Genomic DNA, 26,153 nt, shown 5'->3' with positions numbered 1-26,153 from the left:
GGAATTAGAGATGTTCATATTGATATAAATGAAAATAATTTAATCTGGGGGTAAAGGCAAGTTATTGATGTCTCTTATACATTTTATAGAGTGATTATGTATGGTGTAACAATCTTCTTAACAATAATTACTTAGTGTGCTTGTTGTCGTACGAACCATTTTCCCTAAAGTATGGAATGGATGTTTGTATTTGGTCTTTATGACTAATTAGTGTTTTTCTCTGGTCATTGTAACTTGATTATAATATAGTCTATGTGACTTACATGCTCTTCATGACTAGTTAACCTTTATGAATTGACTTAGATGAGTGGTAGATATAAGAGTTATAAAGATGAAAGAGTGCCTCTTTCCCATCATTTTCCTCCTTTATGAGTGACCCTTCATCTTCCTCCTTTATGAGCGACATTATTGTCGCTTGACTTTATATAAAAGGCATCCAAGGAATTGAAAGGGAGAGGTGGTGAGCAAGTAACCAGCGAAGAACATACCTTTGTGGGATTTGGTTTGTGAATCTTGAAGAGCTTTCTGATTTGTTCATGATCATTCTTCTGACGACAAGTGAAGATCAAGATCTACTATGGGAGATCACTTTGAGTTTTTATTTTGTACTAATCTTCTTCTTATGAAGTAACTATTTCCTCTAATATGCATGAAACACAAGATAAAATATGTAAACAACTCACAGTTATCTCCTAAGATGATATTTATCTCTTCTTGATGTCAGAAGCACGATCACAGATGAAACCGGAAAGCCCTTTGAGTTTCACGAGCCAAATCCCTTTCCACAGGACGTTCTCCTTTGCCTGAGATACCTCCAATCTCGCTCGTTTTTCCTCCTCTTCTTGGATCTTCATGGCTTGGATGCACTTATATAAGATAAGTGAGGAAGGCAAAGGGGAAGGGATGCCCCTTCGTCTCCCTGACATTTACAACAATGAGAGAGATGAAGGGGAAGCGGCGCCCCTCCGTCTCCTCAAAGTCCAATATCTCCCACTCATCCAAGTCAATTTATAAAGGTTATATGGTCACAAAGACCATGCAACTCATATAGACTACGAGATGATCATGTCACAAAGACCAAAACAAAACATTAGTTAGTCACAAAGACTAAATAAGTCACATAGACTTTATGATGATCAGGTCACAAAGACTAGAGCATCAACTAATTGTTAGGATGTATAGTAAAAGCCTAGCTTTTTATATGAACAATAATTTTGAAATGTCTACATTTAGTAAAATGTAGTTGTCCATTTAATTTATATTGTAGATAACATGGTGTATGGTGTCAAGATCATGTTATCAGTTCCTTATAAATTATAAATAGTAGCTCACAACCAAGATTGATTGGGACAAACCATTAGAATGGTTGTAGTGTAATTTGGTACTAGTTTATCTTGACTATAAAATTACACTAGTACATTATGTGTGTATTGAGCAGGACCATTTAAGGTTGTTCCTTTTATACTGACTGCATAAAAGAACATAACCTCTGTTATTATGGATGTGCGTACTCTTAATCCCGATATAATAACAAGTACATATACTTAGTATTTATTTCTTTAATTTATCAATGGGTGAGATTTAGTTCATTAAATCAATAGGCCCGATAAGTTGGGAAATACTATTATTTATATGGTGTGTTGTTGATTATAGAAGGAAATTGTGTCCTAGTTATCTAGGTTGATGATGCCCCCCTTGAAGAGCTCATAAGGATTGTCATGCAAATCCTGCAGATGGACTTAGTCTGACATGACAATAAAGTTGAGTGGTACTACTCTTGGAGCTAGATATTAATTAAGCGAGTTGTCAGTAACTCATTTAATTAATGAGCATTCAATATCTTAAACACAGGGAGATTAATGCATTTATGATAAGAAGGAGCCTATAATGTAATATGAGATTAGTGCGGTAGTTCAATAATAAATCTTTAGTGGTATGAGTTATTATTGATGAAATTGAGTTGGGTGTTCGGGTCGAACACAGGAAGCTCAACCTCATCGGGAGGTCAAAACAAATTCCTCCTCTCGGTCCCTCCTGTAGCCTCTATAAAGCCTCACGTTCACCTGTTTTGGTTTTCCTTCTTACCCAAATGAGGGGCCGACCACATCCTTGCTTGGTGCCCAAGAAAGGGGTCGGCCAAGCCCTTTTGGTGCCCAAGATGTGGGCTGACCAAGCCATGCTTGGTGCCCAAGCATGGGGCCGGCTATACAAGAAGAGAAAAGGAAGTTTTGTTGAAAATAAAATTTTGTTAAAATCATTTCTTTTATAGCTTTCTATAACTGATTAAAAGAGATATTTTAATTTTGTTAAAATCTTTTTTTTTTGTAGTTATCTACAATGGTTAAAAGAAAGATTTTAATTTTGTTAAAATCTTTCCTTTTTTTTTGTAACCAACCAGTATAGGACTAAAAGGAAGATTTTGTTTAAAATTAAATTTGTTATAATCTTTCCTTTTATAGCTATTTACAATGGTTTAAAAGAGAAATTTTAATTTTGTTAAAATTTTTCCTTTTTTGTAACCATCTACAATAGCAAATAAAAGGAAATTTTATTAAAAACATTCCTTATTAGTCGTTAGCAAAGTTTATAAAAGAGGAGGAGGGAGGTGCCCAAAAACTAACACAACCTAAGGCTTCTCTTTTATTCTCTTGTGTGGCCGACCCTTCTTCTATCTTCTTCTATTGTCTTCTTTCTCTTAAGGCCGGTGGCATCCATCCTTTCTTCTTTATTAGGGCCGGCACCCCTTTGGAGAAGACTCTACCTTGGTGGTCAATTGCTTGGAGGAGAAGAAGAAGAAGAAGGAGGCCTCTTCACTTTGTATTCTTTGGTGGCCGAAAGCTTGGAATAGAAGGAGAAGGCCGGGTGTCTTGGTCTTGGTAGATTGTCACCCACACGACATCCAAGAAGAGGAGAGGAATACAGCAGAAGATCAAGAGGTCTTTAGCTACAAGGAAAGGTACAACTAGTTCTTTATTCCGTTGCGAACTAGTTTAGTTTTTCTTTGTATGGATCCTGAAATACCAGCACAAGAGACTAGCGATTTTGTATTTCGATCTTGTGCTTCGATTGAGGTCTCTTTAGTTAAACCTAGGATTTACTGTGAGGAGTTTAAATATTCAATTTCTTTGAAAGGCTTTGTCTAGGAAGTGATGGATGATTCCATAACCAAGAATGTCGGGTGCCTCGCCAACAACCTGGAAGTCAATCCTTGAAATAGATATTTAATCAATTTCTATAATATAGTTTAACTTCTGATGAACACATGGGTTGAACTTGGATTAATAATGTTAAGTTTTGTTTGTAATCCAAGTTTAACTTCTGAAGATCACATGGGATGATCTTGGATTAATAATGTTAAGTTTCATTTGCAATCCAAGTTTAACTTATGAAAAGCACATGGGTTGCAAGGAAAAGTTTTGTGCTTGTATAAATTTTTGTACAGGGGAAATAGAACGGAATTCTGAGTAGCATCCAACACTAATTAGTCACAAAGACCAAATAAGAACATCTATTCCATACATTAGGGAAAATGGTTCATGCAACAACAAGCACATTGAGCATTCATTGCTAAGAAGATTGTTACACCATACATAGCTGCTCTATTGAATGAATCAGAGACATCAAAACTTGTTTTTACCCCAGATTAAATTATTTACATCAATATGAACATCACTAATCCTTAAAAATAACTATTATGTCAAGAGCATATTCAACATCTCCAATCTATACAATTATTCACAATTACATTTTATGTATTGAAATAAAAATGTAACTGGTACCAGTGAATAAATGTCAAAGATGTAAATTAATCTTAATCTTCCTTTTTAGCTAGAATCTATTCATTCTAATCAGTCACTTTCCTAGTTATGCTCCATAGACTGAATCTCCCATAGACAATTGGAAACATGCTAAAGCAGCAAACACTGATCAGAACTTCAAGTAGACAACTAAATAGTCACTTAGGATAAGATTGAAATTAACTTAATCTCAAGGGTCTCACATAGTAGAGAAGCAGGGATCCATTCTCCTACTACCCTTCCTGTCACCATAGCACATGTGATATGAATCACATGCTATGATATATTCTCTTTACTAAAAAGAGTGCATGTTTTTCTTTAAATTTAACATTGTACAGATTTTGATCTAGACATATTTAATGTCTAATCTAGAATTTAACATATGAATTCCAATATGGACTTAAGAAGATTCAGTAAATGGTGGGTTCATTTATTCTGATCATTACATAAATGATCTCATCTTGACACAATTATCAAGGCAATCTTAACTTATGAGCATGTCTCTATTCATAGCTACATAAGTTATCCCATAAGCAAAGGTCTTACCTCTATTTATACTTAATAAACAAAGATGATTGTCCATGTGAGTGGACCAATCTCAATCTGCCAATATGCTTATCGAGACTTTTATTCGAATGCAACAAAGACATATACACTGAATATATTATGAAATTTTTATTTATCTAAATAGCTTTATAATATGTTACATTCTTCGAAGTCCCAAAGACTTCACATGCCCCTAAAATGACTCTTTAGTCAATGACTTAGTAAAAGGATCAGCAAACATATTTTGTGTAGGAATGTATTCAAGAATTATCTTTTTCTTATCAATAATATCCCTTATAAAATTATACTTAATTTCTATATGCTTTCCTTTGCTGTGATATTTGGGATCCTTGGGAAAAGCTATAGCAGTTTGACTATTACAGTACATTATAATAGGTCTCCCACTGTCCTCGGCAATCTTCAAATACTTCAGGAACCTTCTTAACCAGACAACCTCTTGCACAGCTACTTCACAAGCCACATGCTCAGCTTCCATTGTTGACAGGGCCACATAAGCCTACTTCTTGTTGTTCCATGAGATGACTCCACCATTCAGCAAGAAGGTATAGCTAGATATGAATTTTCTATCATCAAGGTCCCCTACCCAATCTATATCTGTGTAGTCACTCAGGCTCATATCTAATCCTTGGAAACATAGGCAATAATCTGCTGTCCCTTTGGATATCTAAATATCCTCTTCACCACTTTCTAGTGTCTCAATCCTGGGTTTGACTAGAAATGACTAACTAAGCCAACAACATAGCTTATATCAGGACGAGTACACAACATAGTGTATATTAAACTATCAATAACACTGGCATATAGGTTTTTCTTCATTTCACTATTTCCTTAGGAGTCTTGCGATACATACTTTTGCTATTTCCTCAAAACAGTACCTCTCACTATAAGTGTCTGTTCAATATTACAATTTGACATATTGAAGTGTTGTAGCATCTTAGTGATATAAGCTTCTTAAGATAAATCCAAAAGTCTTTTTGATTGATCTATAGTAAGCTTCACTCCTAAGATGTACTATGTTTCTCCCATATCTATTATGTCAAATTATGATAAAAGTCATGATTTAACTTTTATCACACAATTTATGCCATTTCTAGCTATTAACATATCATCAACATATAATGATAAAATAATAAACTTTCCTTTTTTCTTTCTTTGGTAAACACAATGATTCTCATTGATCATTTAGAAACCATAAGACAAAATGACTTCATTAAATCTTATGTTCCATTATCTTGACGCTTACTTTAGCCTATATATAGACTTTTTAAGTCTACAACTCTATTTTCTTGGCTTTGAGCAATGTAACATTTTGGCTATGCCATATAGATTTCTTCATCAAGATTACCATTAAAGAAAGCTATTTTCACATCCATTTGATGTAATTCCATGTCAAATTGTGTTACTATAGCTAGGATGACACGTATTAACATAAACATTACCAATGGGGAGAATGTCTCTTCAAAATCAATACTCACTATTTGGGTATATCCTTTTGCAACTAAGCGAGCCTTATATCGATTAATCAATCCATCTGCTTTCCTTTTTTACTTTGAGAATCTACTTATTCCCAATAGACCTTTGGCTAGAGGAAGATCGACTAAATCCCAAACTTGATTTTTTTTCATTGACTCAATCTCCTCATCCATTGTAATTTTTCATTTTTCTCTTACTAAGCTTCTCAAAGCTCCTCAACTGTTCGAGGTTCCTCATTGTCAATTGGGAGAATCATCAATGCCTCATTCTTAATGTCAAACCTTCTTCAAGGAATAATCTGACAACTATTTCTTCATAGGTTGACTGTTGAGAAATTGACTCATTCAGTGGTAAATTACTTCACTAGGTTGACTAGATTTAGGCATCTCCTGATTTATTGATAAAGGAATATTAACCTCCTCCTCTATCTTATATAGTGGAATAGTCTTATCAACTTCACCTCATGTTGGGAATTCAATTTCAAGAAAAGTAGCATCTCTTGACTCTATTTCAGAGATGGTTACATCTTTTCGCTTACCAATGAAAGCATAACTCTTAGAAGTCTCAGAATACCTTATAAAGATACACTACTTACTTCTAGGTCCTAATTTTCTATATTCATGAGTCTTATCATGAACGTAGGCAGCTTGTTAGAATGTATAGTAAAAGTCTAATTTTTTGTATAAATATTTATTTTGAAATAAGAATCACATTGGTCAAATGTCTACATTTATATGCTAAATGTAGTAGTTCATTTAATTTATATTGAAGATAATATGGTGTGTGGTGTCACATAGAAGATCATGTTATCAGTTCCTTATAAATTATAAATAGTTGTTCACAACCAAGATGGAATGACACAAACCATTGGAATGATTGTAGTGTAATTTAGTATTAGTTTATCTTGACTATAAAATTACACTAGCACACTTTGAGTGTATAGAGCAAGACCATTTGAGGTTACTTTTTTATACTGACTACATTAAAGGACAAGGCCTCAGTTATTATGGATGTGTGTACTCTTAATCATGATATAATAACAAGCAGGTATACTTAATATCTATTTCTTTAATTTATCAATGAGTGAGATTTAGTTCGTTAAATCAATAGGTCCAATAAGTTAGGAAATGATATTATTTATATGGTGTGTTGTTGATTATAGAATGAAAATGTGTCCTAGTGATCTAGGTTGGTGATGTCCCCTTGAGGAGCTCATAAGGATTGTCATGTAAACCCTACAAGTGGACTTAGTCCGACATGACAACAAGGTTGAGCGGTACTACTCTTGGAGCTAAATATTAATTAAGTGAGCTGTAAGTAACTCATTTAATTAGTTGACATTCAATATCTTAAACACAGGGATCCCATATTGTAATATGGGATTGGAGTGGTAGTGTAATAATGACTCTTTAGTGGTATGAGTTATTATTGATGAACTTGAGTTGGGTGTTCGGGGCGAACATGGGAAGCTCAAGCTCATTAGGAGACCAAAACCAATTCCTCCTCTCGGTCCCTATTATAGGCTCTTATTTATAAAGCCTTATATCTACCCAAAGCCCAGCTTTTTAACCAAGCTTAAGGGCCGATCACATCCTTGCATGGAGCCCAAACAAGGGGTCGGCCAAGCCAAGCTTGGAGCTCAAACTAGGGCCGGCCAAGCCTTGCTTGGTGCCCAAGCAAGGGGTCGACCATATCATAAGAGAAAAGGAAGTTTTATTAAAAATAATATTTTGATAAAGTCTTTCCTTTTAAGATGCCATCAACATGGTTTTAAAAGAGAGTTTTAAATTTTAAAATCTTTCCTTTTATAGCTTTTCTACAAAGGATTAAAATGGAGAGATTTGAAATCTTTCCTTATTTGTAGTTATCTATAATGTGAAAGAAAATTTTTAATTTTTTATAAAACTTTTCTTTTTTTTTTGTAACCATGTTTTAAATGACAAGTTTTATTTTAAAATATTTTCTTTTATAGATATCCATAAAAGGATTTAAAAGAGAGAGATTTTAATTTATAAAACATTACTTTTTTACCTATCCACAAAAGGGATTTTAGAAGAGAGATTTTAATTTTGTTTAAAATCTTTCCTTGCTTGGAGCACAAGCTTGTGGCTGACCATGCCATGATAAAAAAGGAAGTTTTATTTTTTGTTATAAAACTTTCCTTTTTTGCAATCACCAAGGATTATAAAAGAAGAGGAGGTGATGCCTTATGGTTTAACACATCTCTTATTCCTCTTCTCTATTCCTTGTGACCGACTCTCCCTCTTCTCCCTGTCCTCTTCTTTGTGCCCGGCGGCATCAAGCCTTGGAGAGACATTGGTGGCTGATTGCTTGGAGAAGAAGAAGAAAGATGTGAAGGAGGTATTGCATCCTAGTATCCTTTGGTGGAAGTTGGCCAAAACTTGGAAGCAAAGGAAGAAGCTTGGGTGGATTTTGTCTTGGTAGATTGTCACCCACACGACGTCCAAAAGAAGGAGAGGAATACAACAGAAGATCAAGAGGTCTATAAGCTACAAAAAGGTATAACTAGTTATTTGTTTCCGCATCATAACTAGCTCATCCTTTTGTATAGATCTTGAAAAACCAAACACAAGAGGTTATTGGTTTTAGGTAATTGTTTTGTTATCAATTTTATTTTTTGATTTCATGTTTTGATATTGTCTTTTTATTGAGGTCTCTATAGTTAAACCTAGTTTACTGTAAGAATTTAAATATCTGATTTCTTTGAAAGACTTTGTCTAGAAAGTGGTGGATGATCCCATACCCAAGAAGGCCTAGTGCCTCGCCATGTTTAACATGAAAGTCAATCTTTGAAATAGATATTTAATTAATTTCTGTAATATGGTTTAACTTATGAAGAACACATCGGTTAAATTTGGAGTAAAAATGTTAATTATCGTTTCCAATCCAGGTTTAACTTCTGAAGGACAATTTGGATTAATAATATTAAGCATCGTTTGCAATCCAAATTTAACTTCAGTAGAGCACATGGGTAGCTAGGATAGTTTTATGCTTGTACAAATTTTTGTACAGGAGAACTAGAACGGTATTCTGAATTGCAACCAACAATTGGTATCAGAGCTAGGTTTTACCTCTGTGTGTTTGGTTTTTAGTTTAATTATGCACATGTCATACATATTTTTGGCATGAAAATAGTAGGATGTGCAAATAGATTAACTCTGTGGTTGCAGGCTCCAACTATTATGGCGTATTGTGATTATGTGTGATTGAACACTCAGACATGTCAAGGGAATTTTATGTGTGTGCATGATTGTATTTATTAAATACAGCAGGAGTTATATTAGTTTTAGGATTTTACATTTTGTTTGATCTAGACTTTATGTACATTCCTTTGTGGAATATAGGATCGATATATGTAAAATTTTATTTTTGTTGCGGATCGTATCCCTACGAGGCGTGGTGCTAATTGAGGACTAGAGGCATAGCGGAAAAAGAAGCTCGATGGACGTGACGACATGAGCCCTAGGGCTGGCGGCTAGGTTTGACGACTCCTAGGGCTGGCAGCACATAGAGGACAGTGACGGAAGAGGTTATAATAGTTAGAAAATTATTTTTCCATATTTATTTATTTTTATTTGCTGTGATGTGTGTGTGTGCATATGATGTGTGCTTGCATGTTAAAATTCCTCATCTTAAATAACTAAATGGGAGAGGGATTTTTAAATAAATTCCATGGTCTCTATTACTGGGTTATAAGTGATGCAAACAAACTTGCACGTTGGCTCTGAGTGCCATCCTCCACATCAGATGAGTTTGTTTGTGGATCACTAGATCAAACTTCCTTTATGGATGATTATAGGAAATTATTTAGGAGTTTGTGATCTTCTCTATATGAAGGGGCACAATCCTATTTAGTAGACTAAGTATCAAGTAATGGTATACACTTAGGCACATTTAATAGTATCCTCCATATCAGAGTCACTACTATTTTCTGTGTGACCGAAGAAAAACCAACTATTAATTTGTTATAAAGTTAGGTTGATAAGATAATAAAATTAATGGGTAAACCCCCCTCTTACAAATGTTTGATTTTGTATACACCCACACTAACGTGGCATACAAAATTCACGGTATTTGAGGTAATTTTATTTGTCATAAAGTTAGGTTGACAAGATAATAAAATTAATGGGTAAACCCCCTCTTATAAATGTTTGAATTTTTATACGTGCACACTAACGTGACATACAAAATTTACGGTGTTTGAGGTAATTTTATTTGTCATAAAGTTAGGTTGACGAGATAATTAATGGGTAAAACCCTCCTCTTACAAATGTTTGATTTTGTATACGTCCACACTAACATGGCATACAAAATTCATGGTGTAGTCTTGACCAAATGTTTTGTGATTCTTAGGATGACCTTCAATCCCCTTGCTGTTATATTAAAAGAGAACAAACTTACTGGTCTTAATTACATTGATTGAAATCATAACTTGGACATTGTTTTTATGTTCGTGTCTTTTAAGGACTATCATAGCATGCTTGATCAGGCTAACAGGAATAAGAATAATAAAGGTATATCTTATTCTCTAGTAGTTGAAACATATATATATAGCGGTGCTATCTACCAGTACCTGGTGTGTAGATACAGGAGCCACTAATCATGTCTGTAATTCATTGCAGGGGTTCCAGGAAACCCGATGACTATATGAAGGAGAGATAATCGTCTGCATGGGCAATGCTATGAAAGTGGCGGCTGTTACAGTGGGAGATGTTTACTTATCATTTGATAGGAATAAAACATTGATTTTGAGAAATTATCTTTACGTACCAAGTTTTAGAAAGAACTTGATTTCAGTTTCTAAACTATTCAAGGATGGATATTCTGTCTCTTTTGATAACAAAGAAGTTGTTAAGAAAAATAGGGAGATTATCTGTTCTGGTATGTTGGTTGACAATTTGTATACTCTTAATCCAATAACTCCCACAATGCAACGAATGGAATTTAATAACACATCTTCTAATTCAAATAAGAGAAAGCAGCCTTCGAAAATGAACCAAACATATCTTTGGCATCTAAGGCTAGGTCATATTAACTTGAGTAGGATTCAAAGGTTAATAGCCAATGGACTTTGGGTTCATTGGTGGTGGAAAACATTCCAACTTGTGAATCTTGCTTGGAAGGAAAAATGACCAAGAGACCTTTTAAGGGCAAGGGGTATAGAGCAAAAGATGTGTTGGAATTGGTTCATTCTGATTTGTGTGGACCTATGACTATCTAGGTGAGAGGTGGTTTTGAATATTTCGTCTCTTTTATAGACAACTATTTAAGATACAGGTACATTTACTTGATGCGCCGTAAGTCTGAGTGCTTTGATAAGTTCAAAGAGTACAAGGCTGATGTGGAGAAACATCATGGTAAAAGTATCAAGACACTACGGTATGATCGTGGTGGCGAGTACCTCTTAGGAGAGTTTAGGAGTTACTTATCAGAGGCCGAGATTCAATACCAACTGTTTGCACCTGGTACACCCCAACAGAACGACGTGGTAGAATGAAGGAATAAGACTCTTATGGAAATGGTTAGATCAATGATGAGTTATTCAGAATTACCAAATTCTTTTTGGGGATATGCTCTGGAAACAACAGTGATTCTGAATATGGTACCTTCTAAGTCAGTAAGTACCCTCTACTCCCATAGAATTGTGGAATGGAAGTAAGCCTAGTCTGAAGCATATTCGGATTTGGGGTATTCCAGTACATGTGCTGAAGGAAGATACTGATAAGTTGGAATCACGTACAGAAGTTCACTTGTTTGTGGGTTATCCTAAAGGAACGAAAGGTGGTTTATTTTATAGTCCTAAAGATAAGAAGGTCATTGTTAGCACCAATGCCCGATTTTTAGAAGAAGACTATGTAATGAACCATAAGCCCATGAGTAAAATTTTTCTTAAGGAAATTAAAGAAGATACGTCTAATTTAGTACCAACTGTACAAGATGAGATACCATAAGAAACTGCAACACGTGTCACAAATGATGCACGATTACAAGTAGTGCCTCGTCGTAGTGGGAGGGTTGTTAGGCAACCTGATAGATTCATATTTTTGGGAGAGTCTTCGAACTTAATCCCTGGTGAACATGAACTTGATCCCCGGACATATGATGAAGCACTCCAAGATAAAGATGCAGCATTTTGGCAAAGTGCAATGAACTCTGAAATAGAATCTATGTATTCTAATCAGGTCTGGGATCTTGTAGAACCACCAAATGGTGTAAAAGTCATTGGATGTAAATGGGTCTACAAAAGAAAAGGAGGGGCAAACGGGAAGGTGGAAACTTTCAAAGCAAGGCTTGTTGCAAAAGGGTATACTTAGAAAGAGGGAATCGATTATGAGGAAACCTTTTCGCCGGTAGCCATGCTTAAGTCTATCTGGATTCTTTTATCTATTGCCACTCATATGGATTATGAAATTTGTAACACCCCTAGAAAGCCTAGATAAGAAAGTAAGGATAATGAGAGTTTGAAGGTAGTGAAAAGAAGGTGTAAATATTCTAAGTTGAATATTAAGATGGGAAGGATTTAGATGATTAAAACTTTATGAAAGAAGATAAAGTTGAGAATATAAAGTTCTATACATGATTTATAATGCAAGGAATTAATGTAAACAAAAGAGATATGAGATATTATATATGCATGTATGAAATATTTATGCATAATGCATATACATGAATTATTTTGTACAAAAATATGTTAGGAGAAGGATTTGATCCTTGGTTCTCTTGTGGATGCATGCATGTGTTAACCAAGTGTGATAGGAGTGAATATTGTAAAAGGAGAGATGGGAATTATAATTAAAGGAAAGAAAGGAGAGAAATTAAGAGAAAGAAAAGAGAGAAACTCAAGAAGCATTTCTCTAGCATATTCTTTCTCATTAAGAGGAGAAGTAAATGAGGAGGATGAATCAAGTCAAGTTTTCCTCCCCTCACTTTAGTATAAATAGGCATGGAGGGGCTTCATCCTCAACTCACTCTCCTCCTCTCCTCCATTTGTGCCGAGCACTCTTCCTCCCTCTTTCCTCTTGTTGCCGAGAGCAACAACTCTCCCCTTCTTTCTTTCTTTTTGTTGCCGAGCAACACAAGAGGAAGAAGCCTCCTCTTCTTCCTCCTCCTCTCCACCAAAAGACCTAGCCACTTCTTCCTCCATTGGTGCCGAGCAAAGCAAGCAAGGAAGAAAGGTCCACAAGCAAGTTCTCAACTCTAGGAAACTTAAGCAAAGAAGGTAAGCTTCCCTCACCTGCGGTACAAGGCTTTCATGTGATTTTCGGATTCTTTTTCTATGCCTTGAAAGAAAGTTTTCCCCTATGTTTGTATACATATATGATGCATGATCAGAGGTGTATGTAACCCTAGAATTTCAATCAAAAATATTGTAAATAGGTTAGGAAAATTATTGTCTAACCAAACTAGTGCAAGTTTCCCTCTATGAAATGCTAAGGACCTTCCTATGGTTTTCTTGCTTGGAAGTTGATTGGAACCAAAAGAACCCCACTCTCATGTTTCGTCCAAGAAAGAATTTAGGGTTAGGAGGACCTTGAATTTAAAATAACTATGCTTATATGACATGATATAAAGTTCTTAAGAGTTGTATACTTGTATGTTGAAAGAAACTCATGAACCTTACTCTTAATATTTCGGCCATGGTAAGGTGATAGTTTAGAGAAGCTTAAACAAAATTCTAATATGCTCAATGACCTCTGTGATATTATGTTATGAAAGACGATTAATGCTCTCATGTTTAATTGGAATGTAGAAAATTAGTTACATGATTTATGACATGTAAGATCACAAGAGTCCTAGCTTGTTTATGATCCAACCTTGTGTATGATGTTCTTAGTAAATCTTGCTATGAAATTTACTTAGGTTTCCCATGCTTTAGGCCACTTAAAGGAAGTTTATATTCTATGAATTTCGGCCAAGTAAGGTTTAAAGGACCTAGAGGCCTTGGAAATGAAACCTAAGGGGTTAAAAGTACTTCTTATGAAAACTTGATAATGTGTGAATGTGATACATGTTTGTATGACCTAAATGAATCATTATGTGTTCGGCCATGAAGGGATAGATGCCCTAGAAACCCTAGAACAAAAATTAAATATGTCTATGCCATGCTGTATGAAAATGATATGATAATAAGTTAGAATGCATGATTGCTTTAGTTACGAAATGATATGCATAATGAAGTTATATTATGAAATATGCCATGATGTGTTATAGCATAGAAAATGCTATACATAATGAAAAGAAATGAAGTTATGTTATGTGATAGCATAGAAAATGCTATACATAATGAAAAGAAATGAAAAGAATAAATGCATGAAAGATTGTTAAGGACATGATATGATAGTTATGCATGATAAGTTATTTTTATGGTTTGTACCAAGGGTGGGCTCCGTAAACGCCCCGGGGTCGATGGAGTAAGACTCGGGCCTCGTCAGTAATGGGCCTTTGAGTGTCCTAGGTCGATGGAGTAAGACTCGGGCCTAGTATGTATGCATGGTAGGGCTCAAGACTTGCTACCTTGGACCTACGCATTATGTATGTGGTACAAACCGGGATCCCAAATGATGATGATATTAATTTCAAGTACTATTAAGTATAAGTTTTCAAATTCACGATGCATTGCCTACATTCATATGTGCTTGAATTATATGATGATATGATATAATGTCATGTGATATTATGATATGAATATGATGCCCTTGTATGTCTCATGCTTGTGATTTATTTGTTTTATGATATGATATTCATGCTTCTATGAAATGATATGTGAATAAGAAATATGCATGATATGTTTGAATAGAATGATATGTTATGTTATGATTAGTTGAGACGATGATATGTTGATCCATTCTTGATATACGATGATTCTCGGTTTTAGTGAGTAGGAAAGGAACTTACTGAGCCATGAGTGCTCATAGCTTACTTTCCTTGTACCGCAGATAAAAGAGAAAGCTGGATGTACAACGGAGCAGCAGGAGGAGCAGATAGTGATGTGTGTGGTGGTGGCTCGGCTAGGACGATTCGGACAAATTAATATTTTTAGTTATAAGTTCAATATATGCACATTTGAATAAATCAGAATATGTGATATTATGCTTAAAAAATTAAATTCTTTAAAGTTTTTATTCTTCCGCTGTTATAACTAAAGCATGTACGTAAGTAGTATAAGAACGTAGCGCCACCTTTGGTTGGGTAAGAAGGGTGGGCGTTACAAAATTTGGCAAATGGATGTCAAAACAGCTTTCCTTATTGGATGTCTTGAAGAAAACATCCATATGAAGCAACCAGAGGGATTCATTCGAAGAACAAAGAGCATCTTGTATGTAAGCTCAACCGGTCTATTTATGGACTGAAGCAAGCTTCAAGATCTTGGAACATCTGGTTTAATGAAGCAATCCAGTCTTATAGATTTATTCAGTGTCCGGATGAGTCTTGTGTATACAAGAAGTGTGACGAAAACGTGGTGATATTTCTTGTATTATACGTAGATGATATTTTGTTAATTGGCAACAATGTCAAAGTGTTGTCAGAAGTAAGGGTATGGTTGTCCAAGCAATTCATTATGAAGGACTTGGGAGAATGCGGACATATTCTTAGGATCAAAGTAATAAAGGATCACAAGAAAAGAATGTTGTGCTTATTCCAAGCTTCATATATCGATACTATCCTAGCTCGTTTTAGCATGCAAAACTCCAAGAAAGGTTTTCTACCTTTTCAGCATGGAATATCTTTATCTAAAGAGATGTCTCCTAAGACATCAAAAGAGATAAAGGAAATGAAGGTAGTTCCTTATGCTTCAGTTGTAGGAAGCCTAATGTATGCAATGTTGTGTATGAGACCGGATATCTATTTTGCCATGGGTATGGTTAGAAGATATCAAAGTAATCCAGGACAGGGACATTGGACTACCATAAAAGTACCTAAGAAGGACTAGAGATTATATGCTGGTTTACCAAGTAGATGATTTGCTCTCTATGGGTTACATGGATTCTAACTTCCAATCGGATAGGGACAATAGTAAGTCAACCTCAGTTTTTGTGTTTACTTTAGGAAGTGGAGCCATAACAATAGAGGAGTGTTAAGTAGAAATGTGTTTCGGACTCCACCATGGAAGCTGAGTATATGATATCCTCTGAGGCAGCCATAGAAGCTGTATAGCTAAGAAACTTCATGATGGACTTAGATGTGATTCCTGATTTGTCCAAAATTATTACAATTTATTGTCATAATAGTGGTGCAGTAGCAAACTCGAAGGAACCACGAGCCCATAAGGCAAGTAAACACATAGAGCGCAAGTACCACCTAATACGAGGAGGGGTTGTTGTTGCCAAGATTACATCAGTAGATAACCTGGATCCTTTCACTAAGGCCCTTCCGGCGAGAAATTTTGATGGGCATGTTGAGATGATGAGAATCAGATGTATGACAGTATATATGGCAACATAGTCTTTTAGTATAAGTGAGAGATTGTTAAAATGTATACTAAAAGTCTAGCTTTTTGTATAAATATTTATTTTGAAATAAGAATCACATTAGTCAAATATCTACATTTATATGATAAATGTAGTTGTTCATTTAATTTATATTGGAGATAACATGGTGTGTGGTGTCACACAGAAGATTATGTTATTAGTTCCTTATAAATTATATATAGTTTCTCTTAACCAAGATGGAATGAGACAAACTATTGGAATGATTGTAGTGTAATTTAGTATTAGTTTATATTGGCTACAAAATTACACTAGTACACTCTGAGAGTATTGAGCAGGACCATTTGAGGTTGTTTTTTTTATACTGACTACATAAAAGGACAAGGCCTCAGTTATTATGGATGTGCGTACTCTTAATCATGATATAATAATAAGCACATATACTTAATATTTATTTCTTTAATTTATCAATGGGTGAGATTTAGTTCGTTAAATCAATAGGCCCGATAAGTTGAGAAATGATATTATTTATATGGTGTATTGTTGATTATAGAATGAAACTGTATCCTAGTGATCTAGGTTGGTGATGCCCCCTTGATGAGCTCATAAGGATTGTCATGTAAACCCTGTCGGTGGACTTAGTCTGACATGACAATAAGGTTGACTGTTACTACTCTTGGAGTTAAATATTAATTAAGTGAGTTGTTAGTAACTCATTTAATTAGTGGGCATTCGATATCTTAAACACAGGGAGACTAGCGCACTCATGATAAGAAGGAGCCCATATTGTAATATGGGATTGGTACGGTAGTGCAATAATGACTCTTTAGTGGTATGAGTTATTATTGATGAACTTGAGTTGGGTGTTCGGGGCGAACATGGGAAGCTCAAGCTCATCGGGAGACCAAAACCAATTTCTCCTCTCAGTTCTTGTTGTAGCCTCTTATTTATAAAGCCTTATATCTACCCAAAGCCCAGCTTCTTAACCAAGCTTAAGGGCTGGCCACATCCTTGCTTGGAGCCCAAGCAAGGGGCCAACCAAGCCAAGCTTAGAGCTCAAGCTAGGGCCGGCTAAGCCTTGCTTGGTGCCCAAGCAAGGGGCTGGCCATATCATAAGAGAAAAGGAAGTTTTATTAAAAATAAAATTTTGATAAAGTCTTTCCTTTTATGATGCCATCCACATGGTTTTAAAAGAGAGTTTCAAATTTTAAAATCTTTCCTTTTTATAGCTTTTCTACAAAGGATTAAAAAAGAGAGATCTGAAATCTTTCCTTATTTGTAGTTATCTATAATGTGAAAGAAAGATTTTAATTTTTGATAAAACTTTTTTTTTTGTAACAATGTTTTAAAAGAGAAGTTTTATTTTAAAATATTTTCTTTTATAGATATCTATAAAAGGATTTAAAAGAGAGAGATTTTAATTTATAAAACATTCCTTTTATAGCTATCCACAAAATAGATTTTAGAAGAGAGATTTTAATTTTGTTTAAAATCTTTCTTTGCTTGGAGCACAAGCTTGTGGCCAACAATGTCATGATAGAAAAGGAAGTTTTATTTTTTGTTATAAAACTTTCATTTTTTGCAATCACCAAGGATTATAAAAGAAGAGGAGGTGGTGCCTTATGGTTTAACACATCTCTTATTCCTCTTCTCTATTCCTTGTGGCCGGCTCTCCCTCTTCTCCCTTTCCTCTTCTTTGTGGCCGGCAGCATCAAGCCTTGGAGAGACATTAGTTGTAACACCCACAAAATTATAAGATAAGTATATGGGTGTAATTTTCTTTAGAGCATAAAAATAAAAAGAATAAGAGAAAAGGAAAAATAAAAACCAAAATAGAATAAGAAGAGGTGAGGTCAAGGATTGAACCTTGAACCTCCCACAATTAATAGAGTTAAATTAGTGGATTGTAACCACTAGAGTAATGAAGGATAAGTGAATAAAAGAGAATGGAAATGGTAGTTAAAGGAGAGAAGATGGTTAAGTAAAAGAACAAGAGAAAACCAAGTTGCTTACCTTCTCTTCCTCTTGGTTAAGAGAAGAAGCAAGCAAAAGATAAATTGCCTACTTCCCTACCTCTCTCTATTTTCATGGGATTAAAGGAATGAGGGAAAAGAGGAGTTGAGGGAATGAATGAAGACATGCTTCATTTACAAAGGAATAAATATGATTGGGAGAAGAAAAGCTAGAGATTTAATTCTTCTTCTTCCTCCTTCCTTCTCCTTCTTCATTCTCCACCGAAACCAAGAGCCCCTCCCTCTCCTTATTCCAAAAGCTAGGCTAAGTTTCCTCTCCAAGAAAACTAATCTACAAGAAGAAGCCTTCAAGATCTACCCCTTCCAAGCAAGAGAAACAAAAGGAGGTGCAAGAAGAAGAAGCTCTCTCCTTCCTTTGCACCTAGGGTACCTTTTTCCTTAAGAAAAACCACAAGCGAAAGGATGTAAGTATCCCCTCACCTGTGGTACAAGTAGTTCATAGGTGTTTTCCTTTATGAAAATAGATTTCTAAAAACTTAAGGTGTGATCCATGGTAAATTCGGCCAACAAGAATAAGACCCTTACGAAAAATTAAGTCCTAAATATGCTCACCATGATTTTTATGATATGTACTTTTTTTTATAAGAGATTTGTGTTAGTTAGAGCCCTAGAGCCAATCATTTGATGATTGTATGGACTCATTGTATCATATTCTTGTATATTAATAAAGGCATTTGTTTGGTTATTATACTTATTTGTATTAGTGCCAAATAGACTAAGTATAATAGCGTCCTTGAGTAGAAAGTTCATACCTATATCAATCGATTAGTTGAATAGATAGTGAGATGATATAGGGAACACTACTCTAAATCATTCCTAGTCGAGTATTAACATTCAGGGACATTGTTAATGCAATAAAACTAGCATGTAGGTCAGCTCGATGACTTGATCTCACAAGTCATGGATATAGAGATATCAAGCTGACACATGGGTATACATTGGAGAATGTATACTGAATGACCCGCCATGAGAAAGTATCATGGATCGTTATACGAGTGTCATATACTTTCTCATGTGGCTATTAGTATGACTATTAGTCCTTAGACCTGAAGTCACCATGGATCCCTACAAAAGGAGTTATGTACTTTGGTTTCGTCAAACGTCACCCGTAACTGGGTGGACTATAAAGGCGATTACTGGGTATATAACAAATTATGTAGAGGGATGTGAGTGATGTAGATGGGATCTATCCCTCCCATATGACAGGAGCGACATCGGTATTCCTGATAGAGTGAGACCACGAAGTGCATGGCCATGCCCAAATGAGTCAATATGGGATATTGAGCTCATTTGATTTAGTGTGTCTACTTGGAGTTCAAGATTTAGATTGTTTAGAGGATTACACGGTCTATGCCTCATATTGATCAATCTAGATGTCTACAATAGAAGGACATTGTCACATATTGTGAGGAGTCACAATTAGTAGTCACAAGGTGATGTTTGATCTCAACATTTCTTGTAACTTGGGTAGTAATGATGTGTTGCTAGATACCGCTCATTACTTATGCTCCTAAATAGGTTTAAGGCATTGCCAACGTTACAAGAACCTATAGGGTCACACACTTAGGACATTTAGATGGAGATTTGGTTCATATGATGAACCAAGAGGATTAGATTCATTTGATGAATCAAATTGGATTAAGAGTAATCCAAATTGGGCTAATTGAGTTAGACTCAAGTTGATTCATGTATTTAATGAGTCTAATTTAGATTATGACTCATTAGATCAATTTAATTTAATGAATTAGATTCATTATATTAAGTTGGCTTGAATCAAATGGTTAGATTAGATCAACCATGAGAGAGATTGAGTCAAGTTTGACTTGACTAGAGAGGAAGAGGTAGAATCAAGTTTGACTTGACTCTTTGCCACATCATAAGTGAGGTGGCGAGATGTGGACCATTGGTTTTGCTCCACATCATCATGGTTTGCCACCTCATGGAGGTTACAAGCCTCCATTGCATTTAATGTGGTCGGCCACATTAAATGAGTATAGGTTACTCATTTGCCACATCATTAGTGAGGTGGCAAGAGGTGGACCAATGGTAATGGTCCACATCTTCATGGTGTGCCACCTCATGGGAGTTACAAGACACCTCTTAATGGCCTCCACTTAATTGTAATTAAGTGGAAATGGGGGTTACACAACCAAATGTGGCCGACCACTTTAGTGAGGAGAAGAAAATGAATTTTTGATTCAACTCCTCATTTACTTTTTTCTTCTTCCTCAAGCTCTCCCTCTCCCTCTCCTCTTTGCTTGGCCGAATCTCACCAAGGTGCTAGCACACCTTTTGTGTGAGGTTTCTCCACCTAGGTGTCCGTGTGGATACTTCTAGAGGACCGACGTTTGACGGTCTTGAGATCCGGCAACTCCTTGGAAGAGCGGGAACGCGAAAGGGCACGCAACAAGGGTAAAGTTCTCAACACATAGATCTAGGAGTAGATCTAAAGATTTTGAAACTCGTATTTGTATTTCGTTCGGTTTTCCTTGCACGGATCTACGGCTTTGGGTGATTCGGGGTTTCCGCAACGCGAAAAGCGGTTTTCGCGGCCCGAAAAACCCAACAGTGGTATCAGAGCCACGTGCAAGGCGAGTACGAGTTTGTTTTTTAGTTTTATGAAAACTAAAGTTTCTATAATTTTCTGTAAAATTATGATTTTTGGGTTTTTATGAGTATTTTTCTCGAGTAATCGAAGCACAAGTGTTTAGTCGCTTGTAGGCTTCGGCTACCGGAAAGTTTTTCCAAAACGGCTTCGTTTCGCCCCAAAATTTTTGGGACAGCGGGCTTGGGTGCCATTAGATCGCTTAGGAGCAACTCGCGATAGTTAGATCGTGGGTAGGGGTACTGCCCCTAACCCTGCAAGGGGATTTGCTCCGCGATTGCACCCGAAATCGCTAAAAACGAACCCGCCGAGAAGATTTTTCCGAAACGGCAATGTCTCGGCCAAATCATTTTGGGACAGCGGGTTTAGGCGCTGTTGGATCGCAAAGGAACCCTCGCGATGGTTAGATCGCGGGTAGGGGCGCTGCCCCTGGCCCCGCAAGGGGATACCGCTAAACGGGTCCGCCGGGAAATTTTACTCGTAAAAATTGTAAAAATTAATTTTAAAATTATAGAAAATTAAGAAAATATATAATTTTGAATTATATATTAATTTTGTGATAGTCATGGCCCAAAAACCCAATGTGATTGGATTGTGTTGTAATTCATAATACGGCCTGCGTGCCGTTATGTGTTGTATTATATTCGCGACCTGCGCGTCGTGCCTTCTCTTATATTCTTGTTGTAAATTAGATTTAGACTCGAATGTAACTCGAGTTTCAAATTGTAATGTACAAATTGGAGCGGTGGAGGGTCCACACGAGACGGAGTTCCGAGGCTGGCACGAGCAACACAAGGTGGTCAAAGGGAGGAGCTTGGAGAAGCTGTTCACCCTAAGTTGACCAATCGATCTTCTCATTGGCTTGAGAAGATCGTAGTAGGGCCATGACTAAATTACAAATAGATTAATTAATTGTTTGTGTATGTGATGCATATTTAATAAGTAGTTAATTAATTAGTGCCTTATGATTAGATTAGATCTAAGTCGTGCACATGATGCACCCTTGCGATTAGATTAGATCTAAGTCGTGCACAAGATGCATCCTTTTCGATTAGATTAGATCTCGATCGAACCAACTCTAAATGCCTAACCGTGCCGTGATACCTATCACTACCTCGATCACATGTATTGTTGAATCTGCCAAAGCAGAGCAATACATATTATCTTGGTAGGGTACGGAGGGACAATCTTGGTCCCGCCTATCAACGCATGGGTGAATACAAACTCAATTAGATTGAGTAATCCTAGTTACTCGGTTGGATCGAGTCAACTATAGGCATTCTTCCAACGGTTGGAAAAGATAGGTCAAAATCACATCTATATTAACTCTCGGGCATATTAGCCAAAGCTAACTCGAGTTTTAATATAAATGCGGATATTGATTTTATAAACAAGAGTTGCATAGAGATGTAATTGGTAATCGTTACCTACCGATCATACTACGCCTTGGGCGTATTAGCCAAAGCTAACTCAAGGGTTAGTATGATGTGGATCTTGTCCCACAAGAATTATAGAATTCAGTGGGAGCATCATTTAATTAAAGGCCTAATTAAATGATTTTAAAAGAATATGATATTTATTTCTGCAAATTTTCTGTTGTAGATAACCATGACGTCGAATACGAACACTTTCTCCCTGCGTTCTGTCCTTAAGAAGGACAAGCTCAACGGAGCAAATTTCCTGGACTGGTACAAGAACCTGAGAATAGTTCTCACTCAGGAACGTAAACTGTACGTTCTGGAGCAGCCCATTCCGGAGGCTCCTCCTGCCACTGCCACGTGAGCTGACCGGGATGTTTACAAGAAGCATCAAGATGACGCATTAGATGTGTCCTGTCTAATGCTCACAACCATGAACTCTGAGCTTCAGAAGCAACATGAGTTGATGTGTGCTTACGATATGGTTGAACATCTTTATCAACTATATCAAGGACAAGCAGGGCACTGGAAGAGGAACTTCACAGGATACCTGGAAGATCTTAACAAGAAGAGAAATAAGATTTCTACTTCAGGTATAAATGTTATAGAAGTCAACCTCTCTATTTCTTCGTCGTGGGTATTAGATACCGGATGTGCTTCGCACATTTGTACTAATGTACAATCACTGAGAAATAGCAGAGCATTGAAAAAGGGCGAGATAGACCTACGAGTAGGCAATGGAGCACGGGTTGCTGCTGTTGCTGTAGAGACTTATTTTCTATCTCTGCCCTCTGGGCTTATACTAGAGTTAAACGATTGTTGTTATGTGCCTGCATTGACTAAGAACATTATATCAGTTTCTTGTTTGGATAAGAAAGGATTCTCGTTTATAATAAAGAACAAATGTTGTTCTGTCTATTTAAACGATATGTTCTATTGTAGTGCACCTCTGATGAACGGACTCTATATTCTAGACCTTGAGAGGTCTATCTATAATGTTAGTACCAAGAGGTTCAAATCGAACGATATGAACCACACCTATCTCTGGCACTGTCGCTTAGGTCATATAAATGACAAGCGCTTATCCCATCTCCATAAGGATGGTTTGCTGGACTCATTTGATTTTGAATCATATGAGATATGCGAGTCATGCCTACGAGGAAAGATGACCAAGACTCCCTTTAGTGGGCACAGCGAGAGAGCGACTGATTTGTTAGGACTCATACATAGTGATGTATGTGGCCCTTTCAATGTCGCTGCTAGAGGCGGTTATAGATACTTCATCACATTTACTGATGACTTCAGTAGATATGGTTATGTGTAGTTGATGACACATAAGTCCGAATCCTTTGAAAAGTTCAAAGAATTCAAGAATGAAGTACAGAACCAGCTTGGCAAGAGTATTAAATTACTTTGATCAGATCGAGGTGGTGAATACTTAAGCCATGAGTTTCGTGACTATTTAGCTGAGTGTGGGATTCTATCCCAACTCACTCCTCCTGGAACACCACAGTGGAATGGTGTATCCGAAAGGAGGAATCGTACCCTATTAGATATGGTACGATCTATGATGAGTCACACAGATCTTCCGACATATCTATGGGGATATGCTCTAGACACGGCAGCTTCCATACTCAACTGAGTTCCATCAAAGGCCATGATAAAGACACCATATAGGATATGGACTGGGAGAGATGCCCAGGTGTCTTTCATGAGGATTTGGTGTTGTAAGGCTTACGTTCGACGTCAAGTCTCAAACAAATTAGGACCCAAATTCGACAAGTGCTATTTCATCGGATATCCCAAGGAAACTAAGGGATATTACTTCTACATTCCCAGTCAGCACAAGGTAGTTGTGGCAAAGACTGGGGTCTTTCTAGAAAGGGACTTTGTTTCTAGAAAGACTAGTGGGAGTGCGTTCGATCTTGAAGAAGTTCAAGATGCGAACAATAGCACTGAAGCCTCGATGGAAGTTGAACTGGAACCACAAAGTGTTGTGGATGATGTTGTTCCACAAGGAGTTGAGGAACAACAACCAGTTCAAGTAGACATACCTCTTCGCAGATCTGATAGGGTACGTCGTCAGCCTGAGAGATACTCATTTCTCTTGTTTGACCATGATGACATTGTGCTCATAGAGGATGAGCCTACCACCTATCAGGAAGCTGTGATGAGACCAGATTCCGAGAAATGGCTAGAAGCCATGAGATCCGAAATGGATTCCATGTACACCAACCAAGTATGGACTTTGGTTGATCCACCTGAAGGGGTAAAACCCATTGGGTGTAAGTGGGTCTTTAAGAGAAAGACTGACATGGATGGACTTATCTATAAGGGTCGCTTGGTAGCTAAAGGTTTCAAGCAGATTCATGGTATTGACTATGATGAAACTTTTTCTCCAGTAGCGATGTTTAAGTCTATTCGGATCATGCTTGCTATTGCAGCCTACCATGACTATGAGATATGGCAGATGGATGTCAAAACCACGTTTCTGAATGGAAACCTACTCGAGGATGTGTACATAACACAACCTGAGGGTTTTGTAGATCCACATCATACTAGCAGAGTATGCAAGCTGCATAGGTCCATTTATGGACTAAAGCAAGCTTCTCGGAGCTAGAATATTCGATTCGATGATGCAATCAAATAGTTTGGTTTCATCAAGAACGAAGATGAGCCTTATGTCTACAAGAAGGTTGTAGGGGATATAGTTGTCTTCCTCATATTGTATGTGGATGACATACTACTCATTGGGAAGGCCATCCCTATGCTTCAGTCTATCAAGACCTGGCTAGGGAGTTGCTTCTCAATGAAGGACTTAGGTGAGGCATCCCGCATTCTAGGGATACAGATCTATAGAGATAGATCTAAGAGATTGCTTGGCCTAAGTCAGAGTACATACATTGACAAGGTACTCCTACGGTTTGCCATGCAGAACTCCAAGAAAGGATTTCTGCCGATGTCACATGGCGTGAGTCTTTCGAAGACACAAGGTCCCTCTTCTAGAGAGGAGAGAGACCGCATGCAGATCCCTTATGCCTCAGCCATAGGATCGATCATGTACGCCATGCTATGTACTCGACCTGATGTCTCGTATGCTTTGAGCATGACGAGCAGATACCAGTCAGATCCAGGTGAAAGTCACTGGATAGCGGTCAAGAATATTCTTAAGTACTTGAGAAGGATTAAAGAATATTTCTTGATATATTGAGGCAATGATGAGCTAACTGTAAAGGGTTACAGTGATGCCAGCTTCCAGACCAATCAAGATGATTATCGATCGCAGTCAGGGTTCGTGTTTTGCTTAAATGGTGGTGCTGTAAGCTGGAAGAGTTCGAAGCAGGACACAGCAGCTGATTCTACAACAGAGGCCGAGTATATTGTTGCATCAGAGGCAGCAAAGGAGGCAGTTTGGATCCGCAAGTTCATCACTGAACTTGGGGTGGTTCCTAGCATCGCTGACCCAGTTGAGCTCTATTGTGACAACAATGAAGCTATAGCACAGGCGAAGGAACCTCGCTCACACCAGCGGACCAAGCATATACTACGGCGCTTCCATCTCATTCGAGAGATTATCGATAGAGGAGATGTGATGATTATCGAGCAGATCCCTTGACCAAGGCTTTGGCACAGAGGAAGCATGATGGTCACACTAGGTCATTAGGCCTTAGAGCCTATACTGATTGGCACTAGTGCTAGTGGGAGATTGTTAGTTAGAGCCCTAGAGCCAATCATTTGATGATTGTATGGACTCATTGTATCATATTCTTGTATATTAATAAAGGCATTTGTTTGGTTATTATACTTATTTG

This window comes from Zingiber officinale, chromosome 9A (assembly GCF_018446385.1).
Source record: "Zingiber officinale cultivar Zhangliang chromosome 9A, Zo_v1.1, whole genome shotgun sequence".
In the NCBI taxonomy this organism is placed as follows: Eukaryota; Viridiplantae; Streptophyta; class Magnoliopsida; order Zingiberales; family Zingiberaceae; genus Zingiber; species Zingiber officinale.
The sequence above is the reverse complement of the archived record's forward strand: the minus strand, read 5'-3'. Positions refer to the sequence as shown.